Raw genomic sequence first — 17,690 nt, forward strand, 5'->3', positions numbered from 1 at the left:
CTCTGGCAATGGATTCTAGATATCATAATAAAAGGAAGACAAATAATGTCAAGATGCAGAGGTCTTAAAATCCATTGTCTTAGAAGCAATGATTTAATATGGGTGATATTCTCACTTGAAATTGTGCAGCTCATAATATCAACAAAAACATCAGATTAGAAAGCTCCAATGGATCTTCTGTTCTCAGAAGCAATGAATAAAAAGAATAAATGGTCAAAATTATATTTGTCATAACAAATAGTCACAGTGTATAGCAACCACATTGAAGGTTGAATCAAAAAGGTAACAAATGAGGAAAGACCTTGCAGCATTTCTACTTAGTCCTATAACCCCACATCTCAAGTGTGGGATGGTTCTGAAGACAGCAACATCTAGTTCCTGTTCCTGATTCCAGAGGTAGCAGGGAGATTTAGATCTCAAGAAATTGTGCTTGTCTCATTTAACCTCTCAGGACATTTCCTGAAGGTTACATGCAAGATTGTTGCCTTTCTTTGGTCTTAGAACTCTGTCATGACAAAAATAGTGGCAAATTGGAGGATGTTCCTTGAAAACATTAGAATGAGAATGAGAAATCTCTGCTGCCTGGGTAAAAGAGGCCCAGTGATGTAAATAATAAACACATCAAAATCCTGTTTAGGAAAGCTGAAGAGGCCTATTTTAGAGAATAAATATTTTGAAAAACTTGTTTTTAAGGGGAATCAAGAAAGCCAAGTATGTGTTTTGAAACCATTTGTGCTCATTCAGAAAACAACCAAGAAGAACCTATGTTGCCACATCACTGTGATGATAAAACTTCAAAAAATGGCTTCCAGGCCAAGATGGTGGCTTAACAATGTGTGCATTTTAGTTCATCCTCCAGAAAAACTACTAAATAACCAGAAACAGTTCTGAGCCACCTCATTGACCAGACACACAGCATACCCCAGTCTGGACAAGCTGGACTGGCTGTGAGTCCCCCCAGAACCGTGAGTTCCCCAAGCTGCAGTGGCTGGTGCCCCTCCCCCACAGGCTGCTTCCCAAGGGGAAAGGAAAAGGAATTTAACAGCAGCAGGGGCTGAGTCCTACTAAATGCCAATTGCAGAATTAATTAACAAGTTCTGATTACTAGAAATAGGCCCCCAGCTCAGGTGAACCTGGTCAAAGTGGAGGGCACTCATTTTTGACCCAGAGCTGAGGCAGCAGGGTTGATGGAAAAAGAAAAAAAAGGAAACAGAGGTTTTCCTGGATGTGCTTCTACAAAGGCTTGACTGCATCTGGATTCAGTGGCAGGACTTCTCAGGCTGCAACTGCCTCAACATAAGCAGAAACAAGGTTGTTTGAGAGCTTGTCTGGAGACTTTGCCTTCTCCAGGGGAGGGGTGAAGCCAAACTCAGATGGAATCCCTCCCTCAAGAAATTGAGACCACAGGGCCTGGTAATTTGAAGCCACTAAAACCAGCCTACAACCTCTCCTCTGTCTCCACCATTACCCCAGCAGGGAGAGTCTGCCAAAGTTAAAGGTACCACATCAGCTTACACTGGTGGGACCTGCAGGCAGACAAGTGCCACATACTGGGCAGGATACAAAAAACAGAGTTCAGAGACTTCACAGGAAAGTCTTTCAACCTGCTGGGTCTCACCCTCAGGGAAAACCAACACAGGTGACTCTTTCCTCCTGACAGGAGGCCAGTTTGGTCTGGGAAAATCCAGTTGGGGTCTGTAATACCTAAGTAGACCCTTCTTAGTGTGTGGGGGGAAAGGAACCATACAAGCAGGGAAAGAAACAAGAAAACAAGAACTGAAAAATTCTCCTCTGTTAAACAAAACCTAAGCTAGAGATCCAGATAAAGCTGAACTGAATGTCAAAGAACAGATAGACAACAAATTCATCCAACAAGAAAACCCTAGGTAAAAGAAGTGAAAGCAATCTCCAGAATAAACTAATTGAGGTAATTAAATGCCTAGATGCCAGCAAAAAATAACAAATCAGACTAGGAAAATTGAAGATATGGCCCAGTCAAAGGAACAAACCAACAATTCAAATGAGCAACAGGAGCTGAAACAATTAATTCAGAATATACAAACAGATATGGAAAACCTCATCAAAAACCAAATCAATGAATTGAGGGAGGATATAAAGAAGACAAGGAATGAACAAAAAGAAGAAATTGAAAGTCTGAAAAAACAAATCACAGAACTTATGGGAATGAAAGTCATGGTAGAGGAGATGAAAAAAAAAAACAATGGAAAGCTACAATGGTAGATTTTGAGAGACAGAACATAGGATTAGTGAACTCAAGGATGGAACATCTGAAATCTGACAAGAAACAGAAACTATAGGGAAAAAAATGGAAAAATATGAGCAGGAACTCAGGAAATTGAAGGACAATATGAAGCGCCCAAATATACATCTTGTGGGTCTCCCAGAAGGAGAAGAGAAAGGAAAAGGAGGAGAAAAACTAATGGAGGAAATTATCACTGAAAATTTCCCAACTCTTATGAAAGACTTAAAATTACAGATCCAAGAACTACAGCTTACCCCAAAGAGAATTGATCCACAAAGATGTACTCCAAGACATTTACTAATCAGAATGTCAGAGGTCAAAGAGAAAGAGAGAATCTTGAAAGCAGCAAGAGAAAAGCAATCCATCACATACAAGGGAAGCCCAATAAGACTATGTGTAGATATCTCAGCAGAAACCATGGAGATGAGAAGACAGTGGGATGATATATTTAAATCATTAAAAGAGAAAAACTGCCAACCAAGAAATCTATATCCAGCAAAACTGTCCTTCAAAAATGAGGAAGAAATTAAAACATTTTTAGACAAAAAATCACTGAGAGAATTCTTGACCAAGAGACCAGCTCTGCAAAAAATATTAAAGGGAGCACTAGAGACAGATACAAAGGCAGAAGAGAGAGGTGTGGAGAAGAGTGTAGAAAGGAAGACCATGAGTAAAGGTAAAAAGAAGGAAAATTAGAAGGACACATAAAAGGCAAAGTGGTAGAGAAGGGTACTGCCCAGGCAGTAATAGCACTGAGGTTGATGGATTAAGTTTCCCAATCAGGGCACATGGACTGGTAGAATGGATTAGGGAATGGGACACATCTATATGCTGTCTCTACTCAAAGGACAAGAGGGCAAGGACACAAATGGACATTTGCACACAATGTTTATAGCACCATTATTTACAATTTCCAAGAGATGGAAACAGCCAACATGTCCATCAACAGAGAGCTGACTAAACAAACTGTGGTATATACATACAATGGAATATTGTGCAGCTGTAAGACAGAATAAAGTTATGAAGTATGTAACAACATGGATGGACCTTATGGACATTATGCTGAGTGAGATTAGCCAGAAACAAAAGGACAAATACTGTATGATATCACTGATGTGAACTGACATTGGTGAATGAACTTGGAGAATTTCATTGGTAACAGAGACCATCAGGAGATAGAAATAGGGTAAGATATTGGGTGATTGGAGCTGAAGTGATACAGATTGTGCAATAGGACTCAATTTAAAAACTCAGAAATGGACAGCACAATACTACCTAATTATAATACCAATATGTTAAAACATTGAATGAGGCTGAATGTGAGAATGATAGAGGGAGGAGAGCTGGGGGCACAAATGAAATCAGAAAGAAAGATAAACAAGGATAGAGATGGTATAATCTAGGATTGTCTAGAGTGTATAATGACAGTGACTAAATGTACAAATTTAAAAAACGTTTTTGCATGAAGAAGAACAAAGGAATGTTATTACTGCAGGGTGCTGAAAATAGATGGTAATAAATATTTTAAAATTTCAACTTATGTGTGAGACTAAAGCAAAAAATGTTTATTTGGTACAAAATTTATATTTTGACTAGTGCATTTCCTAATATAACTTATATAGATAGCTTGGTTGAAAGAAATAAGTACATGGAACCTTGGGTAGGACAGGAGATTTTGTTGGTTTGTCCAGAGTGATGCCCCCAATGAATCCCAGAGTGATTTGATCAGTGATTGGAAAAGTATTTGCAAAGTCCCCTTTGGGGAATGGTGAGAACAGGGAAAAATTCAACCTCCCCAAGTTGAATTATTGATATTCTCACAAGCAGTGTGGACAACCAATGCTATAGGCTGAGCCCCCAGTCTTGGGGTTTGTTCATATGAAACTTAACTCCACAAAGGATAGGTCAAGCCTACTTAAAATTAAGCCTAAGAGTCATCCCCAAGAGAACCTCTTTTATTGCTCAGATGTGGCCTCTCTCTCCAGCCAACACAACAAGCAAATTCACCACCCTCCCCACTGTCTATGTGGGACATGATTCCCAGGGGTGTGGACCTTCCTGGCAATGTGGGACAGAAATCTGAGAATGAGCTGGGACACAGCATCAAGGGATTGAGAAAAACCCTAGTATGCACTGAACCTCAGCATCAAGGAATTGAGAAAACCTTATTGGCCAAAAGGGGGAAGAGTGAAATGAGTAAAGTGTCAATGGCTGTGAGATTCCAAACAGAGTCGAGAGGTTATCCTGGAGGATATTCTCATGCATTAAGTAGATATCGCCATGTTACTCAAGATGTAATGGAGAGGCTGGAGGGAACTGCCTGAAAATGTAGAGCAGTTTTCCAGTAGCCATGTTTCTTGATGATGATTGTATAATGGTGTAGCTTTCACAGTGTGACTGTGTGATTGTGAAACCTTGTCTTATGCTCCTTTTATCTACCCTGTCAACAGATGAGTAGAACATACAGAATAAAAATAAATAATTGGGGGAACAAACATTAAAATAAATTTAGTTTGAAATGCTAGTGATCAATGAAAGGGAGGAGTAAGGGGTATGGTGTGTATGTTTTTTTCTGTTTTCATTGTATTTTTCTGTGGTCTTTTTATTTCTTTTCCTGAATTAATACAAATGTTCTAAAAAATGATCATGATGAATATGCAACTATGTGATGATATTGTGAGTTACTGATCATATATGTAGAATGGAATGACCACATATTAAGAATGTTTGTGTTTCCTGTAATTTTTTTTAATTAATAAAAATTTTTTAAAAAACTTCAAAAAAATAAGTGAAGACAAAGGTAGTTGTTTAAAGGGCTTAACTAAGCATAAGGGAATACTTCAACAGAACCAAGACACTAAGACAGGGAAAGGTACTAAGACAGGGAAAGGCACTAAGACAGGGAAAGGTGTTTCATTTTACATAATGTGTTTTTCATATGGAATGCTCTATGCATAGAGAACATATTCAAGTGTTAGTGAACACTCATGTTAGTGAAACCCACTCGAAAATGACATCTTCAAATATACTAAGGTAAGTCAGGGTCTGGACTCATTTGTGAATAGGATCTATGGATATTCTCTGGCAGAATGGAATGAATTTGGGCTTGAATCCAATAGGAGATATTTCATATGCAAAGAAAATTGAACATGAGATGAGAAGGAAAGAACCAGATATTGAAGCCAGAGAATGGAGAGAGATCACAATGTGACAGAGGACTTCCATCACCACAATTCTACCAAGTAGGACAGAAAGCATGGACTTGTTGACACTTTTAGTCTTCCAGCCTTCAAAGTGTGAGACAGTAAAGGCATGTTACCTAAGCCCATATTTGTCATGGCAGCTCTGGTAAACTAAGACTACTGATATTAATGAATTTTTTTTGTATGTAAAACCTCTTTTTCTCAATATGACTCGGAGACAAATGCATTCAACAATAATTACAAAGCTATGTTATTGGGGAACAAAATATATAAAGATGTAAGTTGTGACAAAACTTAAAGAAGGGTTGATTGTGCTATGTAAGACTATTATCAGTAATAGAGGACTTAATGCTATAAACCACCTAGATCTAGGAGACCTATACAGAGCATGTCACAAAACAGAAGCAAGTATCCATTCTTTTCAAGCTCACATGGGATATTCTCAAGGTTAGACCATATATCTAGTTACAAAATAAGTCTATAAAATTTGTAAAGGACTGAAACACACAAAGTATCTTTCCAAACAATAATGAAATGAACCATAAGTCAGTAACATAAGGAAAACTAGAAAATTCACAAAAGTGTGAAAATTAAAAACATCCATTTAACAAACAGTGGGTGAAAAATCAATTACAAGGGATATTACAAAATATATTGAGATGAATGAAAATGATAATACAATATACTAACTTTGTGGGATGATAAGAAAGCAGTGTTCAAGCAAATTGTATCTTGAAATCCTACTTTAATCAAGAAAAATAATTCCCAATTATGTATGCAACTTTACATATTATGCATTGCATAGATCTATAAAAAGGAGAGCAGACTAAGCACAATGTTATGAGAAAGAAGAAAATAATAAAGATTAAAATGGACAAACACAGAATGCAGAAGAGGAAAGAAAAGACAAAATCAACAAAACCAAACATGGTTCTTTAATTAATTAATTAATTTTTATTTTTACTTTTTTTACATGGGCAGGCACCGTGAATTGAACCCAGGGCCTCTGGCATGGCAGGCGAGCATTCTTGCCTGCTGAGCCACTGTGGCCCACCCAAAACATGGTTCTTTGAGACATCAATAAAACTGCCAAGACTTTACCTCAACTGACAAACACCAGTAAGAAAAATGAGAAAATAATGTCGGAGATTGAATGAGGATCCTATAAATAATTGTAATCCAACAAGTTAAATAGTGTGGACAGCAAAACCTCCTAGAAGTAAACAAATTACAAAAACTGACTCAAGAAGATATAAAATGTCTTAGAACTATAATAAGCAAAGAATTTGAATCAGAAATCAAAAACCTCCCCATGAAGTAAAAATCAAGACATCTTCACTGTTGAAATCAATAAAACATTTAAAGAAGAACTGGCACCAATGATTTTCAAACTCTTCCATAAAACAGAATAGAAGATGTTTTATATCCACACAATGAAATATCATTCAGCTGAAATAGGAAAGAATTAATCACATCATTTAACAATGAACAAATAAACAACATGCTAAATTAAAGAAGGCAGACCTAAAAGTTCATATTTTAATGACTTTATTTACATACAATAGCCAGTGTAGGTAAATACATAGAGACAGAAAGAAGACTATTGTTCAATAAGGTTTGATAGGTGTAGATGTGGGGTTTCCTTTGAGGATTACAAAAATGTTTTGGTACTAGATAAAGCCAACGCACAGCACTGTGAATACAGTAAATGCCACTGACTGTACACTTCAATATAGTTCATTTGATGTTATGTGCATTCAGCTCCATCAAAAAAAAGGATAATCACAAGTCAAGGAAATCCAATTTACTTTTGAAACATAAAACATTTTTATGTATCTGTGTGAATATGAACATTAACAGATTAAAATTTCAATTAACTTTTGTTTGTCATATTCATGTCATGCAAAAAAAACCCACCACAGAGAAAAAAATGAAAAATACCAAATGAAGATAGAGGTTCTAGAATTCCTTTCAAATGTTAAATTGGTGAATGAAATGGCAATAAACACATGCTACAACCATGCTGTGTGCTAGAATTTTCACTTAATTTCTACTTATCAAAAACAATTCTAGACAATAAAAAATGAAACACAAAAAAGAAAAGAAAAACAAAGACAAAACAAAAAATGCAAAAAGCAATTATAAAATTATCATTCCATTTTGGTAGAATAGATACATTCATAACTTCATCAAAAGAGTGCTAATTGGCTTTTAACCTACCACCTCCATCCTCTCTTCTTTATCCCAGGAACCTGTTTTATTTTGTTCACATCATTTTACACTCTGAAATGTCCTTATTTATTCATCTTTATGCCAGTTTGAAAGTATTGTATGTCCCAGAAAAGCCATGTTTTAATCCTGATCTAATCTTGTGGGAGCAACCATTTCTTCCAATACAATTCTATACTGTAGGGCACAAGCTTTGATTAAATTATCCCCACAGAGATGAAGTGTGCCTAATAATGGGTGTCATGTTTTTACTAGATGGAGATGTAACTCTGCCCATTCAGGGTGGGTTTTCATTAGTTTACTCAAGTCCTTTAAAAGAGGAAACATATTGCATGGAGAGACAGAAATGACAGACACTTCAGAGCTGACTGAGAAAGCAGATGTAGATGTTTGGAGAACAGTTGCTTTAGAAAATAGAGACAAATGTTTGGAGATGCTTGGAGTCCAGCAGACATTGCCATGAGATGTTAAGCAAGACAGAATCTGGAGAAAGCCAAGAGAAGCCAAGAGATGAAAACCAGCCCCAGAGCAGCAGTGAGGAACCCATGCATGTAGTGACTGAAAACAACAAAGCCCAGGAGCAAGGGACCAGCAGTTGCCAGTCACATGATGTCCCAGCCAGCAGATGTTCCAGACAATTTGGCCTTTCATGAGTGAATCTACCCTCTTGTTGGAACCTTAATTTGGGCATTTTCATAGACTTAGAACTGTAAACTTGTAACTTATTAAATCCCCCTTTTGAAAAGCGGTTACACTTTTGATATATTGCATCCCAGCAGCTTGTGAACTAACACAATCTTCCAATTATTGATATTTCCAAATTTATTTGAGGGAATTCTGGCATGTTGTCTATAGGGTATCTAGTCAATGTCTTTGTCTCCTTTCTCTATCTCCAGGACTAAAATGATTCCTTACATGATAATCAAGTCAGAAGCACTTATGAAGGAAATAGGAATGTATAAATCTCTTTCCTGCCCTTCAAAATGGCCTCATATCCATATTATCTAACATCATATAGGGGTTCTTATTTTGTAATTTTTCTGGAAAAGCTTATCAAGATGAAGAGTGTGCATCCACAGAATGCAGCCCTAACTGGGTTTATTATGTTTGTAATCAGGGTGTGACCCTGGAATATAGCCCTTCTCAGATTTATTAACTGTTTTTAAATAAAATGCAAAATAGGGTTTATGTAATAAGCTGGAAAGTGTGGAAACTACAGAGAAGAGTAAAGTGCTCTCCTCTGAAAATTTTCTGAGAAACTGGTTGACCTGTGTCTTAAAATTTGGGGGATCATCTGGGTTTTCCAAACAGTAAGCTGTGAGCATATCACATTCACTTATACTTTCATAAGCCCTGCTTATATTCAGACATTTGTTGTATCAAAGCAACTTTTACCTCATTATCTACATTTCCTATCTTTAATAAGTCATTTTATCATTTGAGTTTTGAATCTCTTTCGGTAATTTTAACTGTTCCTTCCAAGATTCTATGCCTATACTATGTAATACTGTAAGCCCTAGATTTGAATTAGTTTCAAATTGACATTAACTTTAAAAAAAACAAGCAAAACTAAAAGTTCAGCTCCTCAGAATCACCAGCTTTAACAGCCCCCTCCAAGATTCTAGATCTGTGCTGTGCAATATCCTAAGTACTAGCCTCAAACTGTTGTTAAATTTACATTGATGTTAACACAATCAATTAAAACTAAAATTTAAGCTCCTCAATAGTGCCAGTCAAATTTAAAGATCTCATTATGTACACGTGGGCAGTGGTTTCTGTAATGGACTGTGCAGAAATATATGCAGGAATGGAATACTATCTTTACTGCAGGCAGCACTGTTTTGACAAGTTGTCTGTATATTAGTATTTCTTATATTTTTTGTATATAAAGAATTTTTCTCCTCTCTTAATTGCCTTCTATGTCTTTCTTCAAATGATATTTTCATTGTATTTGTTTTAACTTCATAAGGTAAGTATGCATGTTGTTTAAATGTATTTTCCACAAAATGAGGCAAAAATTATCCTATAGTATCGGTTTAATTTTATTCACCTTTCAGATGTACTGCTTTCATGTATAAATTTCTTCTATACTTCTGGAATCCATTCTATCTTTAATATTACTGAATGTGCTGGTTTAAAATGATGTATAACTCCTGGAAAAGTCATGTTTTAATCAAAATCCCATTTCATAAAGGTAGAGTAATTCCTATTCAATACAGTATTTTGAAACTGTAATCAGATCATCTCCCTGGATGATGTGATTTAGTCAAGAGTGGTTGTTAAACTGGATTAGATGATGGCACGTCTCCACCCATTTGGGTGGACCTTGATGGGTTTATTAGAGTCCTATAAAGGCAGAAACATTTTGGAGAATGGGAGATTAGAGAAAGCAGAGAATACTGCAGCACCATGAAGCATATAGTTCACAAGCCAGAACCTTTGGAGATGAAGAAGGAAAATGCCTGTTGGGAAGCTTCATGAAACTGGAAGCCAGGAGAAGAAGCTAGCACAATATTCCATTTCTGGTATATTGTGTTCTAGCAGCTAGCAAACTAGAACACTGAATTTTTGGATACATCAGATGTTGAACATCAATAAGGGTTTTGCTTTGATATATGACTGTTCTAATTTGCTAGCTACCAGAAAATCAATGGCTTTCAAAAAGGAGAATTTAATAAGTTGCATGTTCACAGTTTTTAGGCTGAAAAGATGTCCCAATTAAAACAAACCTATAGAAATATCCAATCTAATGCATCCTGGGAAAGATACTTTGATTCAAGAAGGCCAATGAAGTTCAGAGTTCTTTTCTCAAATAAAAAGGCACATGGTGAACACAATCAGTGTTCTTTCTTGTCTGGAAGGGCACATGGTGAACATGGCATGATCTGCTAGTTTCCTCTCCAGCTCCATGAGAGGCATTTTTCTTCTTCACTTCCAAAATTCACTAGCCAGTGGACTCTCTGCTTCATGGTTCTGTGGCATTCTGTCAACCTTCTCTTCTCTCTCTGAATCTCCAGGTTTCTCCCAAATGTTTCCTCTTTTATAGGGTTCCAGTAAAGTAATCAAGACACACCTGTAACGGGTGGAGACATGTCTCCACCTAATCCAGTTTAACACCCACTCTTGAGTGAGCCACATCTCTATGGAGATAATCTAATTAAAATTTCCAACATAAAGTACTACATAGGGATTAGAAGAAATGGCTCCCTTTATGAAATGGGATTAGAATTAAAACATGGCCTTTCTAGGGTACATACATCTTTTCAAACTGGTACAATGATCCAATACAAAAGTGTAGAATTGTAATTTATACTTTCAGTCATTACTTCATTCATATTAAAGAGATTTTGTTTTCTACAGGATTTGTCTTTGTTTTTCTATCTATGCTTTGCCAGAATGTAAGCAGAAAGGAAGGAAGAATTTTTTTGTTCAATTTTCCATTTCATTCCCTGTAATACCTGGACCAACACATAGCCCATTGCTGCTACTGAGATTTAAGAGGAACCACTTAAAGACATCTCTTTAAAACACTGCATTATTGAGTAAAAGGAAGACAAATGACTGGTGAATGGATAGTTGATTTTTTTACTAACAGAGCTATTGATAACATGTTTTGGTGTGGAAACAAAGAGATGCCTAACACTGAACTGCAGCACTAAGCAGATCTGTCCACAGAGAGGAACAGCTGGGAAATGACAAGCCCACTTTTACATGACAATGAATGCTTTTATGTATTAAAGTGACATTGAGGATATGTTGGACATCTACTTCTGTTGGCTCTTTAAGAGATCCAGATGGAGAGCCTAAGAAGAGCACCCACACATCCTAAAGGCACTACATACTTAAATCACTACATTTGCTATGTTGATAATTTGTATAATATTTTTTGTGCAAAGTATTTTTGAATAAACGGACATGAATGATTTGGAAGCATTAAAAAGTTTGTAACATCTCCTCAAGATCAAGAAGGTAGGAATGTTTTTGTAATATATTTCATCTGCATCTTATCACATAGTTTCTATTGACTCCATACTGCAGCCCACTATGAAATGTCTTTACTTTGACTTCCTTCACTTAATATATGTCTTTGTCACAGTCTACATTTTTATTCATCTATAGCTAGCTCCTACATGCACGAATTCTTGTGCATCTCTTACTGTGATATTTTGAAAGAATGTATGTGCTTATATTATGAGCCATGATTGGGTTACCTGACAGTTTTGTAGACATTCTCCAGTATTTCATCAAGTTGGAGAAACCTTTCCCACTATTTGACTTGTTTCTTTTTTCTTACTGATCCTAAATATTTATATTTGAATTACAAATAATGAGAAGGAAGTTTGTTTAAAAATTGTTATATTTATATTTGTTTATCCACAATTAGAGTGAGCATTCCAAAACTCTAAAATGAAATTTCTTAATTTCTATTGAATTAAATCATAAAATTATTTTTCATATTATGCACTTTTTCTTTACTAGTAACATTAATTTCTTCTGCTTTAGAAACAATAAAAAATCAGTGGGTCAAAGAAGAAATTGCAAGGGAAATCAGTAAATATTTCAAGACAAGTGAAAATGAGAACATAACATATCAAAACTTATGAAATACAGTGAAGGCAGTGCCAGGAAGGAAAATTGTGGCCCTAAACACCTACAATAAAAAGGAGGAAAGAACTAAAATAAAAGACCTAATGAAACACCTGAAGAAACTAGAGAAATGATAGCAAACTAATCTCAAAGCAAGCAGAAGGAAAGAAACAAAGATTAGGGCAGAAGTAAATGAAATAGAGAACCAAAAACAATAGAGACTCAATAAAAGCAAAAGTTGGTTCTTTGAGAGGATCATTAAAATTAATGAACTTCACTAGTCTGAAAAATCAAAAACAGAGAAGATGCAAACAAAGAACTCAGAAATGAGAGGGGTGACATTATTACTGACCCCACAGAAATTAAAAGGAGCATAAGAGCATATTGAAACAACTGTATGCCAAAGAATTAGACACCTTAGATAAAATGGACAAATTCCTAAAATTATATGAATTCTACCCTGACTCTAGAAGAAATAGAAGACCTCAACAGGCCAGTTACAAGAAAAGAGATTGAATCTATCATCAAAATCCTCCCCACCAAGCCCAGGACCAGGTGGCTTCACAGGTGGATGCAACCAATCATTCTATGAAGTATTTAGTACCAATTGAGCTCAAACTCTGAAAAACTGAAGAATACTACCTAATTCATTCTACTATTCCAACATCATCCTAAGACCAAAGCCAGGTAAAGATGCTACAAGAAAAAAGAATTATGAAACAATTTATCTAATGAATACAGATTCAAATATCCTCAACAAAATGCTTTCTAATCAAATCCAACAGTATATTAAAAGAATCAGATACCAAAACCAAGTGGGTTTTATCTGAGAATACAAGGTTTGGCACAATACAAGAAAAACAATTAATATAATACATGTAAAACTTGAAGGCAAAAGTCCACATGATCATATCAGTTGATGCACAAAAAGCATTTGACAAAACTGAATATGCTGCAGTAAAATACTTCCAAAGATAAGAATAAAAAAGTTCCTCTACATGACAAAGGGCATATATGATAAACCCACATAAACACCACACACAATGGTGAAAAACTGAAAGCTTTCCCTCTAATGTTTTAACAGTGCAATGATGCCCACATCCACCACTCTTATTCAACATCATGCTTAAAGTTCTACTAGAGATGTTAGGAAATAAAAGGGATACATATTTTAAAGGGAGTATTAAAACATTCACTTTGCAGATAATATGATCCCACCTATATAAATTTTCAAAAAATCAACAAAACCACCACAGCTAATAAATGAGTTCATCAAAGTGATGAGATAGAAGAGCATCATGCAAATATCAGTAGTGTATTTATAAACTAGTACTGAGCATTCTGAAGGGAAATCAAGATTAAAAACATTCCATTTGCAATGGCAACTAAAAGAATCAATATCATGGAATAAATTATCCAAGTATATAAAGGACCTCTATTTGGAAAACAACAAAATGTTGTTAAAAGGAATCAAAGAAGAGCTAAATAAATTGAGGGACATTCCATGTTCAGGTATTAGAAGAATAAATATTGTTAAGAAGTCAATTCTACCAAAACTGATTTACAAATTCAAGGCAATCCTGATCAAAATATCAATAGCTGATGTTGAAGAAGAGGAAAAGGAAATTATCTAATTCATTGGGAAGATTAAGAGGCCCATAATAGCCAAAAACATCTTGAAAAAGAAGAAAGAAGTTGGAGAACTCACACTTCCTAACTTTAAAGCTCATTACAAAAATTCAATGATGAAAACAGCCTGGACCTGACATAAAGATAAGCATATTGATGAATGGAAGCAATGGAGAGTTCAGAATTAGACCTACATATTTTTGAACAATTGATTTATGACGAGTCTGACAAGTCCACTGTACTAGGACAGAACAGTCTCTTCAACAAATGTTGGAAAAACTGGGAGACACCTATATCCAAACAAAGAAAGAGGATCACTACCTCACACCTGATACAAAAATTACTTCAAAATGAAAGTGACAGGACCATAACGTTCCTGGAAGAAAATGTAAGTAGAACATGGGGTGGATAAAGGTTTATTAGACCTTACACCCAAAACCACAAGCAATGAAAGAAATAATACATAAATGGAACCTCCTTAAAGTTGAATACTTTTGTGCTTCAAAGGGCTTTGCCAAGAATGTGAAAAGTCAGCCTACTCAATGGAAAAAAATATTTGGAAATCACAAATCCAATAAGAATTTATTACCCAGATTATACAAAGAAATCATACAACTCAATGATAAAATGTCAAATCCAATAAAAAATGAGCAAAAGACTTCAATGGACATTTTTCAAAAGAGGAAATACTAATGATTAAAATGCACACAAAGGCATGCTCAGCATTACTACCTATTAGGGAAATGTAAATCAAAATTGTGAGCTGTCATTTCATACCTACTAGAATGGCCAATATTTAAATAAAACAAGAAAAATACAAGTGTTGGAGAAGATATGAAGACATAGGGACACTCATTTACTGCTGGTGGGGATGTAAAATGGTGCAGCTGCTGTAGAAGACAGCTTTCCCATCCCTCAGGAAGCTAAATAAAGAACTGCCATATGATACAGTGATACCATTACTGTGTATATACCCAGAAGTACTGAAAGCAGGGACATGGACAGACATTTGCACACTGATGCTAATAGCAGCACTATTCACAACTGCCAAAAGATGGAAACAACCCATGTTTATCAACTGATGAGAGATAAACAATAAACATAATTGAATATCATTCAGCTGTAAGGAGGAATGAATTCCTGATGTCTGTAACAACACACATGAACCTTGAGTACATTATGCTGAGTGAAGTAAGCCAGACACAAAAGGACAAATATTTTATGATCTCACTAATATGAACTAATAATAAAATCAGAGTCATAATCTAGAATATAAGGTACCAGGACACAGGAGGGTAGAAAATGGGGAGCTGATGCATATTTTTTGTAGAACATTTTATTACATAGATTCATAATAATTTGAAATTGATAAAAGGTGATGATGGTACTATATTATTGTGATTCTAATTAGCACTGCTGAATCATGTGATGGTGGTTAAAAGGGGAAATTTAGTGTCATGTGTGTCATTAGGAGGAATGTTAGGTAAAACAGATGATGACAGTGGTCAGTAGTAAAAAGAATATTCTTTCCTGAACTAGTACAAATGTATGTCATTATCACAAGATGCTAATAGGGTGATAGCTGGGAAAAACTATACCTAAAACAAACTATGGACTGTAGTTAACAAAAATATTTTAATATTCTTTTATCAACTGTAAAATAGACACCACACCAATGCTGTTTCAATAATAAAGGGCTATAAGGTGTATCAGATTTTCTTTTGGGAGGAATGAAAGTATTTTAAAATTGCCTGTGGTGATGAATGCACAATTCTTGTTGATTATACTGTGAGAGCCACTGATTGTATACTTTGGATGGATTGTATGGTATGTGAATATACACCAGTATGGTGTGTGAATATATCTCCATAAAAGTGCTTTAAAAGCAAAAGAAATAAACCTTGGACACCATAAGGCACTGGAAAAAGATATTTATAAAGTACAGAAAAAAATTATAAAGCAACACTGTTTATATATCAACAAGTTATTTTTCAAAACTGAGGGAAAGACTAAGATATTCTCAGATAAACAAAAGCTGAGTATGCATCATTTGATCTGCCCTACCAGTAAAACCAAAGTGAGCTCTTAAGAGTAAAAAGAAAGGATACAAGATATATGATCAAAGAAGTATGAAAAGATCCCCAGTAAGGAAATTATGTTGGTAATTTTAAATTTCAGTACTATCTTATTGTATTTTTGGTATGCAACTCCACATGCATAATATATTAGGCAAATGCATTAAAGTAATGCATGGTTTCAGACTCAAAAGAAATAAACACATAATTTGGGTCAAGAACTTTATAAAGAAGAGTGAATAGAGAAATACAGGAACAAAGTCTGTGGATGATCTTGAAGTTAAGTTGGTATCAAAATCTAAAGAGATTATTAGATACAGGATGTTAAATTAAACTCCACAGTAATCACAAAGAAAATATGAGAAAAGTATGAAAAAAGGAAATGAGAAGTATTTCTGTAGTGGTTCATTAAAAAATCAACTAAATTAAAAATGAGGAAGTAATGAAATAATTTAAGTACAAAAAATAATGACTTGCAAAAACAAATACCAAAATTTTCAGAAGCCCTGAATTACCAGGAGTTATTTTAAAGGTTAACTGTCTTAGGGCAGGCCGCAATGGCTCAGTGGCAGCATTCTTGCCAGCCATGCAAGGGTCCTGGGTTCATTTCCTGGTGCCTAGCCATGTACTAAAAAATATGTAAATGTCTTAAATGTCTCAAACAGAAATTAAGTTATCCCATCTACAACCTGACTTTCTCCAACATGTATTCAACATATCACAGGTTAGCCTAAGAAATTAAATGAGACCTTTAGTGGAGTTATGCAGAAGCTGCAGCTGGCATGTGAAAGCCACTAGACAACATAGAAAATGTCTAGGAATTCAGAAATGCATAAAATTTGTGTATAATATTATGTAACAGCAATATGTGTTATCTTTCAATGTCAATAAGTTATTGTAAGCAGAAAAAAATTCAGACTTCTCTGTTATGAGTAGAGGACCAAAAAATTGTGTGCAGATTTTATACATTGTGGGGTCACCACTTGCTCCTTAAACCCTGTGATGTGGAAGGGAGAACTCTATTCTACTTACAAGTGACACACCTTAAATTTGAAGACACAAAATAGTCAAAAGTGAAACGATGAAAAAATATCCCATGAATATTGTAACCAAAACAGAGTGGGAATGGTTAAATAATCAGCAGACAAAATAGACTAAAAGTCAAAAATTCTTAGGAGGAACAAAGAAAGACCCTATATATATTGATAAAAGGATCAATTACAAACATAAATGGGAATATGCAATCTCAGTCTTAAAACATAGAATATAGGATACGTAGAATTAGTCAGAAGTTAGAGAAGAGGGGGGCAATTACCTATTGCACATAGAACTTTTAACCAGCTTGAACTTAAATGTTTGGAAATGTGTAGAGGTGAGGGCAGCTTGTTTTTGGGATTATAAGTAATAGTTCTCTATTGTAGGTGAATTTGGTTGAAAGGGGTTGATAGAGAAATAGTAAGTCACCAATTAACCCTACAAATATAAAAAATTTCTTGCATGAACTAGCACAAATACATACTGCTTGTATAAAGAGTTAATATAAGTGATATATGGGGAAAATACCTTTGTCAGCTATGGACTAGAGTTAACAGTAATACCTTAATATTATTTCATCAACAGTAATAGGTGTACCACACCAATACTAGAGGTCAACAATAGAGGAGGTAAGGGATATGGGATGATTTGTTTTTTGTTTTATATGTC

General features: G+C 35.2%; 2 long non-coding RNA genes across 2 annotated transcripts in view; both read right to left on the reverse strand.

Moving 5' to 3' along the window:
* Positions 1–17,690, reverse strand: part of LOC143646804 (uncharacterized) — an 89,354-nt gene that overhangs the window by 25,379 nt on the left and 46,285 nt on the right. The gene's annotated exons all lie outside the window — the stretch shown is intronic.
* LOC143646805 (uncharacterized) overlaps positions 1–17,690 on the reverse strand; it is a 48,334-nt gene that overhangs the window by 11,408 nt on the left and 19,236 nt on the right. The gene's annotated exons all lie outside the window — the stretch shown is intronic.

This window comes from Tamandua tetradactyla, chromosome 9 (assembly GCF_023851605.1).
Source record: "Tamandua tetradactyla isolate mTamTet1 chromosome 9, mTamTet1.pri, whole genome shotgun sequence".
NCBI lineage: Eukaryota > Metazoa > Chordata > Mammalia > Pilosa > Myrmecophagidae > Tamandua > Tamandua tetradactyla.